Below are 11,371 nucleotides of genomic sequence, written 5' to 3' on the forward strand. Positions count from 1 at the left end.
AGGAGATCTACAAGAAAATGAAAATAGAGAATGCATATAGAATCATCAATAAATCACAAATTAAATACCACAATGCTATAATATGTGTTATAATCATAAATTCATAATAGCAAAAATAATCGCTACAAGTAGAGAAAGAAAAGGTGCAGTTCTTATAAATACTTGTTCACATATATATTACATGACTAGAGTGCATGAAAATTTTATGTGATCTCAGGAGCAACATCATAGAACAGTTGTAAACCTCCCAAAAGAAAAACAAAAAGTCAATTAAATGTCCATGGTTCACTATGGGGAAAGATAGCAACTATAGAAGCAAATATAAAAAATTTAGCACCAACTACATAGAAAAAACTCAATTGATATTCTACTTATCATATTGGAACAAAAGAATACCTCAATACCATTATTTCAATCGAATTTCCATCAGTAGACACATCTAGATAGAAACTTAACTCAACCCTAATCGACAACAATTTCCACAATACCAAACTTTGGCTCAAACAAAGTCAAATAAAATTATCCACACAGACTTCAGAACATCAACCTTCATCATTTCTAGCTTGAACAAGACCCAATCAAACTCCAAAAACATATTCGTAGCATTAAAACACATAACCATAAAGAGATATAGAAATCATTCACCAAAACCATATCCAAAAAAAAGTAATAAGAAACATAAAAAGCATAAAATGACATAACAAAAAATAAACACATAGTGAGCTTTGTCTGATCAATCTCCAAACCATTCAGAGCCCAAAGATAAAAAAACATCCAAACAAAATTGGAAAAAGAAATGAATAAAAAACAAAAACCCTAACCCTCACCTACATTATTCAAATTGCTATCACTTGTTTCATATTCAATAATAAAAAAATTGATGATTCAATGGAGAAAATATTTCTCTAGTGGAAACGAAAATAGGAATACTTATGTAAACCCTAAATGGAAAGAGATAAAAAAAAAAAAAAAAATAGAAATAGAGTAGTGTCTAAACCCTAATTTGTGATAGAAAAATAGTAACATGTAATTACACTATTTATTTTAGCCATCCATGGTCACAATTAAAAATCATTAGAGCTAGTGGTCTCATGTTTTACCTTATTTATAAAGAATTGGCACCATGGTCATGACTTAGTAGAGGCAAACATCCAATTAAAAATCATTAGAGCTAGTGGTCTCATGTTTTACCTTATTTATAAAGAATTGGCACCATGGTCATGACTTAGTAGAGGCAAACATCCTCATAAGCAAAACTATACACCCTTTTAGTTGTCTGGCCCCTACTAAAGCTCTATGACTATCTCCCTTTTTTCTTGTAGTGCATCTATAGAAGCCATTACTAATTCTGATCTTCCATTCACCGTATAATAGTTCTATTTTTTCCTTATACACTATCCACATCTACTCCAACTCATTCCATAACTTTGTAATTAATTGATAAGATTATAGAGCCAGGACTAGGGCCAAGGTAGTGACCAAGTTAAGGATGAGGCAAAAAATGTGAAGATCACGTTCCTGCGCTCATTTTGATAATGTAATGTAAGTGGGTCTTAACTGCATATTTTGAACACAATTCTAGAGTAAATAACACAAACTTATAATTGAAACAATACTACGCAATCTTTTCCAAGGTTTTATCAGGTAAATGAAGAACATAAAAGAATGATGAGAAAATAAAACAAAGGAAAACAAGGAAATGGTGCAAAAACAAGGCATCCACTAGGGATATGCAAAGTAGGCAAAGCCCTGGCAAATTTTCATAATAGAAGCCTATGTTTTTCATTCTAAACCTGCCCGAACAAACTCTAGGTGAATTTTCTAAAGCTTAAATCTGAAAAAAATAATAATAAATAAAAATAAAAAAGCTCATTTTGTGATTTTGCTAGTTGTTCAAGACTTTAGGCTTTATTGTGTGGTCTATAATTTATTTATCTTAGTTTTAAGTTTCTTCTTCTTCTTCTTTTTTCTTGGATTAATTGTGAGGGTTGGAGGCTTGTCAATGGAGAAACTCTAAGTCCATAATTATGATAAAGGATCCCCAACTAGGAAAAAGACCCATGGATATCCTTTCATTAGGCAACAATGTATTAGATTCATTTATAGTTCTAATGTTCAATGTTTTCATTTTTATTTTTTTTTTATTTCCTTTTGTTTATCTTCAATGTCTTGCTTAATTTACTTCTTGTCAAATACTTGTTAGCATTCTAAATGACTAGTATCAGGTGTCTTTAAATTATTGTGTTTTTGAAACACTAAATGTTTTGGATTTGATTCACTTTATTTGGTTTAAACATTTTGATTTAACAATGTTGAAAGCTTTTGCAAGAATTGAAAAAGCACTTTTCAATAAAAGGTTAAAACTAATATATCATGTGTTGATCAAGTGCATTATACTCCTAGAAGTTATTATCAAGAAGCACCAATCCCCTAATGTATCAAACCTCTAACACTAAAATCCAAATTTTATCTTCTTCTTGTTTTCCCTGCATTGTTCTCATCTACCACACAAATAAGATTACCATCATTAAGTGACCTTCACCTCTTGGAATCTTTTTTCATTCCCTCCCAAGCCACTAGTAGTCTCTATGATTTTCTTAGTGAATTCGATACTAACTTGACAACCCTATGCTACTTGGATTAATACATGATCCATTATACAATTTGGAGTGAGTGGAGAGATTCGACAAGGGCCCTTGATGTGAAATACTATTTACATAGGACAAATTTAGGGATTGTTTTTTTGTGATAATTATGTTTCCATGCATGTATATGCTTTATAGTTGATGTTAGTTGTGAATGAAAGTTGGAATAAGTCACTCGAAGTACATATATGTTGTTAAACATAAAACATTTTAGAGGGTGTTTGTTTTTTTTGTCAAAAGTAATTTGTTTTTAAACTTTAAGTTGTTTTTTTTTTCAACTTTTTCATTATTTATAAATTTTCAATTGAGACTTTTTCTAAATGGAAAAAGTAACATATTGTTTTTTCTTTATTTTTAATATCTAATAAAAAATAAAATATTACAAAAACAAACATATAATACTTAACACTATTAAGCACTATTTAGTTTTAAATTCTATTTAGAATTAAGTAAAAAAGTAAACTCCACCTTCCAATCTGATTGACAATGATTTTAGAAAATACTTTTAACCTAAAAAATGTTTTAAAAAAAAATGTGTTTGACAAAATTTAAGAAATATTTTTAAAAATCTAAAAACTCATTTACAATATCAAAAAATCATTTATAATATTTTTTTTTTTAAATCACTTAATAAATTATTTTCTTAAAATCAATTTTACATAAAATGTTTTTATTAAAACATTTTCAAATATACTCTTAAATAGTGATTAGGTTGAAAGTTATGTGGTATTTGTTTTTTTTTCTTAATTTGAAATATAACTTTGCTACTTAATAGTATTAAGTATTTTGTTGTTTATTTTTGTAGTATTTTATTTTTATTAAGCATTAAAAAGTAAAGAAAAACCAACATGTTATTTTTTCCACTTAGAAAAAGTTAAATATTTTGATTTTTTCTATTTAGTAAAAAGTTTATAATAAATCATAAAAAAAAAATAGAAAAACAAACCATTTAAAGTTTAAAAACAAATTGTTTTCAATAAAAAGTTAAAAAAACAAACACCCAGTTGTCCAAATTGGTTGATTGCCACAAGATGAATATTCTGAATAACTCTTTTTTTTAAGTCTTTGTGCAGTGGTGTTTGAATTGCCACGTTGGGCTTGTGCTCCTTGAAATATTCAATGATGTTTGAAGTTTTGAAACTTCATTGATGGGTTCTATGCAAAGTTCCTGCCCACATGGATATATTTTCATACTTGTTAATTGTCTCATAGCCCACTTGGGGCATATTCCAAAGCAAGATCCATTTTTTTATGCCATACTTACTGTCAACATACATAAAGAGCCTTGATTTGATAATGCTAAGGGAGATGACCAAACGTCTTTCCTAACTACTTCCAAAAAATATTTATTTATCATCCTAACTTCAGCTCACTCCATTCTCATTTTTAAATTTTATTTTGACAATGGCCATGGACTGTATCTTAATCTTCTCAAATTTAAATAGGATAAACATTTTTAATTGCATCTATCAATAAAATAAATTTATTAAAGTTACATTTGTTTCTCGGAAAGTACTAAGGAAAGAAAAAAAATACATTAAAAAAATGATTTTTTTATGTTTTGTTTTATTATAAAAAATATATAAAAGAAAGTCGAATATAATTAATATTATTAAGAAATTTTTATATTTTAAAATTATTTAATCTTTATAAAAAAAAAAGAGTTAAAAAGGTGAAAAAAATTTTGAAGTAGTATATAAAAATAATTTATTAATTTTAAATTTATTTTTTTATTTTTTATTTTACTTTTTCTTTCTATTTTCTTTCTCATACATATTCCTTCAAACTTTCAAAGAGTCAAACATAACCTAACAAAAATCAAATATGAAAAATTACATGGCCATATGACAAACTCTTTCTCACCTTTTATTATCCTGTCTCTTTGATTCTTTTTCCTTCTTTTCCTTCATTCAAAGTCATTCTTGAAATTTGAATGAGATTTAGAAGGCACTTGTTTTTTTCGCTTTTTAGTTAAAGTAATTTATTTTCAAATTTTAAGTCATTTATTTTTTTATAAAAAAATATAAAAGAAAGTCAAATATAATTAAAATTATTAAGAAATTTTTATATTTTAAAATTATTTAATCTTTATAAAAAAAGAGTTAAAAAAAGTGAAAATAATTTGAAGTGGTGTATAAAAATAATTTATTAATTTTAAATTTATTTTTTTATTTTTTATTTTACTTTTTCTTTTCTTCTACTTTTTCTCTCTATTTTCTTTCTCATACATATTCCTTCAAACTTTAAAATAGTCAAACATAACCTAACAAAAATCAAATATGAAAAATTACATGGGCATATGACAAACTATTTCTAACCTTTTATCATCCTGTCTCTTTGATTATTTTTTCCTTCTTTTCCCTCATTCAAAGTCATTCTTGAAATTTGAATAAGATTTAGAAGGCACTTGTTTTTTTAGCTTTTTAGTTAAAGTAATTTATTTTCAAATTTTAAGTCATTTATTTTTTATAAAAAAAATATAAAAGAAAGTCCAATATAATTAAAATTATTAAGAAATTTTTATATTTTAAAATTATTTAATCTTTATAAAAAAGAGTTAAAAAAAAGTGAAAATAATTTGAAGTAGTATATAAAAATAATTTATTAATTTTAAATTTATTTCTTTATTTTTTACTTTACTTTTTCTTTCCTTCTACTTTTTCTCTCTATTTTCTTTCTCATGCATATTCCTTCAAACTTTCAAAGAGTCAAACATAACCTAACAAAAATCAAATATGAAAAATTACATGGGCATATGATAAACTCTTTCTAACCTTTTATTATCCTGTCTCTTTGATTCTTTTTCCTTCTTTTCCCTTATTCAAAGTCATTCTTGAAATTTGAATAAGATTTAGAAGGCACTTGTTTTTTTAGCTTTTTAGTTAAAGTAATTTATTTTCAAATTTTAAGTCATTTATTTTTTATAAAAAAATATAAAAGAAAGTCCAATATAATTAAAATTATTAAGAAATTTTTATATTTTAAAATTATTTAATCTTTATAAAAAAGAGTTAAAAAAAAAAGTGAAAATAATTTGAAGTAGTATATAAAAATAATTTATTAATTTTAAATTTATTTCTTTATTTTTTATTTTACTTTTTCTTTCCTTCTACTTTTTCTCTCTATTTTCTTTCTCATGCATATTCCTTCAAACTTTCAAAGAGTCAAACATAACCTAACAAAAATCAAATATGAAAAATTACATGGGCATATGACAAACTCTTTCTAACCTTTTATTATCCCGTCTCTTTGATTCTTTTTCCTTTTTTTCCCTCATTCAAAGTCATTCTTGAAATTTGAATAAGATTTAGAAGGCACTTGTTTTTTTAGCTTTTTAGTTAAAGTAATTTATTTTCAAATTTTAAGTCATATATTTTTTTACTTCTTCATAACTTATTATAAATTTTTTAATGAATAAAAAAAATCAAAATATTTAGCTTTTTCTAAATGAAAAAAATATTATATTGATTTTTCTTTACTTTTTAATATTTAATAAAAATAAAATATTAAAAAAAACAAACAATTTAATACTTAACACTATTAAGCATTAAAGTTCTATTTAGAATTAGATAAATAAAACAAACACCACTTTAGACTATACTTGATTTCCGAAAAGTATTAGGAAGAAAATATGTTTAAAAAAATATATTTTTTTCATATTTAATTTTACCATGAAAAAAAAAACAAATATAATTAAAATTATTTTTTAAAAAAAAAATTGTATATTGTTAAATTATGTAATCTTTGTATAAAAAAATCAAATAAATAAAAATATTTTTAAAAATAAAAATAATTTATTAACTTTAAATTTATTTTTTATTTTCTTTCCTCCCATTCGACGTGTCATTTTCCATCAAACTTTCCCATAAGCAAACATAGCTTAGCAATGACGAACTTCAAATGATACCAAGCCATTCAAAACTACGTATCCTCATTCAAAGTTTCCACAAAACGACGACTTTGAAAACTACCTCGGAAAGTTGTAGGAAGGGACATTAATACAATAGCACATGTGGGTCTCTTTCAAACATCTCTACCCACATATATTACTCTATTTCATTATAATTTTATTATAAAATTTCACGACGTCTCTAAGATATTATCATGTTCCTATCATATCATTTAAGTTTCAACTATGGAATAGTATAAGTCTTTATTATCTGTTTAAATTTCAACCATGGAATATTCAAATTAGAAAAATTGAACATACCAAATACCAAAAAATAAATATTAATTTCATTCGTCTTTCCAAAATTTTAATTAAATACTTCTTATCTTCATAAATTTAAAATTTCATTATATATTTCCCTTATTTTGAATAAAATAGAAAGTGAGTGAAAATAAAAAATGAAAAAGATAAAAAAAAAATATTTAATAAAATTTCAAATTTACAAGAATCAAATGTATTTAACAGAAAACTTACACGAGATGAATGAAATTATCCCAAAAATAAAAAAACAACGGAGATGCTCACTCATCCATATTCAAATGAAATTGGAAAAAAAAATTGGAAAAAATGGGTTTTGGCTCACTAATTTGTATATATATATATAAAAGAGAAATCCAATATTTTATAAATCGGTTTTATCTTTGTCCATTTAAAATTATTTTAAAATATATGTATTTTTTCACAAGTCAAATAATTATTTGCCAAAATAACTTTTTATTTATCAAGTTAATAACACCAATTGATAATTTTTGTTATCATGAAAACTAATTTGGGATCAATAAAATATGAAATTTTAAAAATTAAAAATACAATTAAAACTAAAAATATAAAAATTAAATATTAACTTTCACTTCACTAAATCATACTAATAGAGAATATAGATTTGAGAAAGATTTGAAAATACAAAGGGAGTCGATATTTTATTTTTATAAGTTTTTCGGTTCTAATTGTATTTAATTTAATTTTTTGTTTTAATTATATTTAATTTTTAAGTATTTTAGTTTTAATTGTATTTTTAATTTTTAAATTTTCTATTTTTATTGTTGATGTCAATTAACAAAATTTTTATTCAAAAATTTTTTTTTTTTAAATGAGAAGATGAGTGAATTTATATAATACAGATATAAAATCATTATTAATTAAAGAATTAAAAAGATTTTATTTATCACTTGAGGATCCCTTTTTTTTTTTTTTGATAATTTTATTTAACATTGTTAAGTAATAGGGTATTTTAAGAAATAATTATTTGATTTATAAAAAAGTGCACTTATTTTAAAATATTTTTAAACGAATGAAGATAAAATTGATTTATAAAAGTTAAGATTCCTTCATATATATATATATATTTCAAATTAGTGAGTTAAAACTCATTTTTCAAAAAAAAATTCAATATGGTAATAAAAATTATTATTTAGTAGTAAAGATTAACGAGAAAAATGTTTATTGTAATTTTTTTATTTTTTTCTTATGAAAAGAGACTATGAAATAGGATATCTATAAATTTGATTGAAAGATAAACAACAATAAATCAAACTTTGTAACATTTTTAGGAAAATTTGACCATCAAATGATCAACTTTATAATGTAAATATGTTTTTTAACTAAATAGTTTATTATTCTATTTGCTTACCAATAAATATGAATGCAATTGTAAATATTTAGATCTTGAGATAATTTCTAAACATCCTCTATTAATAACATAAAAGAACTAGAAATATATTTTTTTTTTTATTATAACAATCTATCATTATATTTTAGTCACCTTCAATCTCTAGGTTTAAAAACAATATTTTTGAATCATTTTCAATTTTTAAGTTTAAGAACTCAATGTTCTTGCCCGTTAACAAGTCATCACTTAAAATTATACATTCCGCAATAATGATTGAAACATTGTCAATATGTCTACTTGCAACAATTTTTACAATTCCATTAGAGTTTCTAATAATCCAACTTGATGCACTTTTATTCTCTACCCTTAAATCATCAAAATTTAATTTGAATTTTTCATTTATTGAAGATATGAATCGATCATACAAACCTAAAGATTTGGAAACTTTAAGATAGCTTTTTGAACAACAATTTGAATCTTCCTAAACACTATATGATTTTTATGATTCTATACATTCCATAAAATAACGGTAATTTTTTTTCATAAAATGGTTGAAAATTGTGGTGTTAATTTTATAATTTTTATATACCATTTCAAGCCAAGAAAGCTACCTTCATGGGAAAGAGGCATAGGTTTATTGTAAATATTAATTCTAGAAACAATGTGGGAAAATTGAAGAGGAATGAAGCAACTACTATTAATAAGTTGGAAAAAAAAAAATTGGAAATAGAGATATGGGAATTATAAATTTATAAAGTTGTTAAGGAAAATATTTAAAAATGTGATTTGTCCTTTTGAAATTACAATATAAGTTTGTTTGACTGTCTGCACTTTCAAAGTCCACTGGGTCTTACCTAACATAAGACCAAATGAAGTAAGCAATAAAAAATAAAGAGCAATATATTAACAATGATTCCATATTCATGGACCCCCTAACCAAAAAAGAAAACAAAATCATTAGAATAATTGTACAATGAAATTGACAGATGAATCACATGATCCAGAGTGGATGGGGGGCCTTTTGGTTTGGCAATGGAGAAAAGTCATGGAAGGAGAAGGGGAAGGGGGGAAGGGGAAGTAGGTATAACTGATAAGGAGAAATTTGACCTGGTCTCTCGTGCGTATACAAACTTTACACAAGACTGATAGTGATGACTGAGGACCCAACAAGCATTTAAAACATTCACCCACCCTTCTCTCAACTCTCAACATGTTCACATTTTCCCTTGCCATCTGCCATCTTCTAGAAGACATCGCTTTTCTTGCCAATAAATTACTTTATATTAACATCATACTACTTTTACAAAATAATTATGAATTATATATATAAAGTAAGTTTTTTCCTTTAAGATTATTGAAAAGAAATTTATAAATTTCAAAATTCTTCTACTTTAAGGCTACAATTTAGAATATGATAGAATATGACATATATATTTTATGATATTATATCTTGTTGTATAGAAAATATATATTCTGTGATATGATTTTTAAATGGATATAATATCTTATGATATACATATCATATGGATATGATATTTTAAAATAATATATCTAATTATATGTGTTATATTATATTTATATTTAATTTTAAAAATGAATAAAAAATGGAATATATATTATTTTCAAAATTTAATATAAAAATTGTCACATTGTAATATTTTTTATTTAAAAAAAGTCTTTTATATTTAATAATATTCATGATTAAAATATTTAAGCTTTATAAATAATTTTTTTATATTATGTTATTCAATATATAAAAATAATTTATATATCATATATTAATATTATGTTATAAATATTTTTTTAGTTTTTCTTTTTTAATCATAATTTAATTTGTAATAAAAAAAAATTATTTTACAAAATGAGTGTATAAAAAACTAAAAAAAAACTGATAAAAGAATAAATTTATGATACATAAAATACTCATATCTTAACATAAGATATCATATATAAAAAGGATAAAACAAAATAAAATTAGTAATATATCTTTAACACTTATCTTATCTTATGTTTGACTGAACAATGAAATAGGATAAGTATAATGAAATAGGATAAGTGAACCAAACATGAGATGAGATATATATTATCTATCATCTCTTATCTTATCTCATACCATCACCAACCAAATATGACCTAAGTGTTCTCTTATCCTATCTCATACCATCACCAACCAAATATGACCTAAGTGTTTTACAGATATGCTAGTTCGATCAAATGATTTCTCAAATAGCTTAATATTTTACAAGGTTTTGTCTTAGATAAGCAATAAAGTCTTTGACAAACATTAAATTTATACTTATGTGATGTTTAATTTCTATATTTAAGGCTAGAAGAAAATGAAATAGAAGTAACTAATACTGCATTATAATAATTAAATTTTATATTTGACTGAAAAAAGGGATAATTAGGATATTTCTAAAAAATGAATGAAATAAAATCTTTCTCCCATCACATTTGAAATATATATATATATGTCTTTATTTCTTTGAAATACCAATGGATAGAGTAATAATTTGTGTTGGTAGATTATGCTTGTATCCCATCAAAATTTTGATACCCTATTAAACTGGTTAATTCAAATGCAACACAAATAATAATCGAGTTAAAAACATAAACTCAATTTTGACCTAATTATTAAATAGACTATATACGATGTAATCTATTTAATAATTAGATACTGTTTAGTAAGTAGATTGAGTCAAATTATGTATAAGTTTATAGAATTAACTCGTATGACTTAATTGACCTATTTATCTAAAATCAAATTTGAAATGAATTAAATAGATTATAAGATTGACCAAAATAAAATTTATATATTAAATGGTTTCACTTAAACATGATTATACACTATCAAAATCTATTGATTTTGAATTATTCAAAAGTATGATAAGCATATTTAACCCAAGCTTAAACTGAAAATTGATAATTTAACATAGAGCTTGGATGGGTTTGAGTCACCTTTTTCCAACACATTTTAAGAGTTGGATTTCACCCTTAAAGGTTGCTTTTAGCAGGGCAAAGAGACAGCGGTAATGCAAAGACAATGGGATCAAGTCTTTCACATCAACTCTTCTCACATGCCATCACACGCCTTTGTTTTCAATTGGCCTAGAAAAGTAGACCATAGAAGGTGCCAAAACCTAGTGGGTCAACTCTATTAGCCACCAA

Source organism: Vitis vinifera, chromosome 16, assembly GCF_030704535.1.
Source record: "Vitis vinifera cultivar Pinot Noir 40024 chromosome 16, ASM3070453v1".
Lineage (NCBI taxonomy): Eukaryota > Viridiplantae > Streptophyta > Magnoliopsida > Vitales > Vitaceae > Vitis > Vitis vinifera.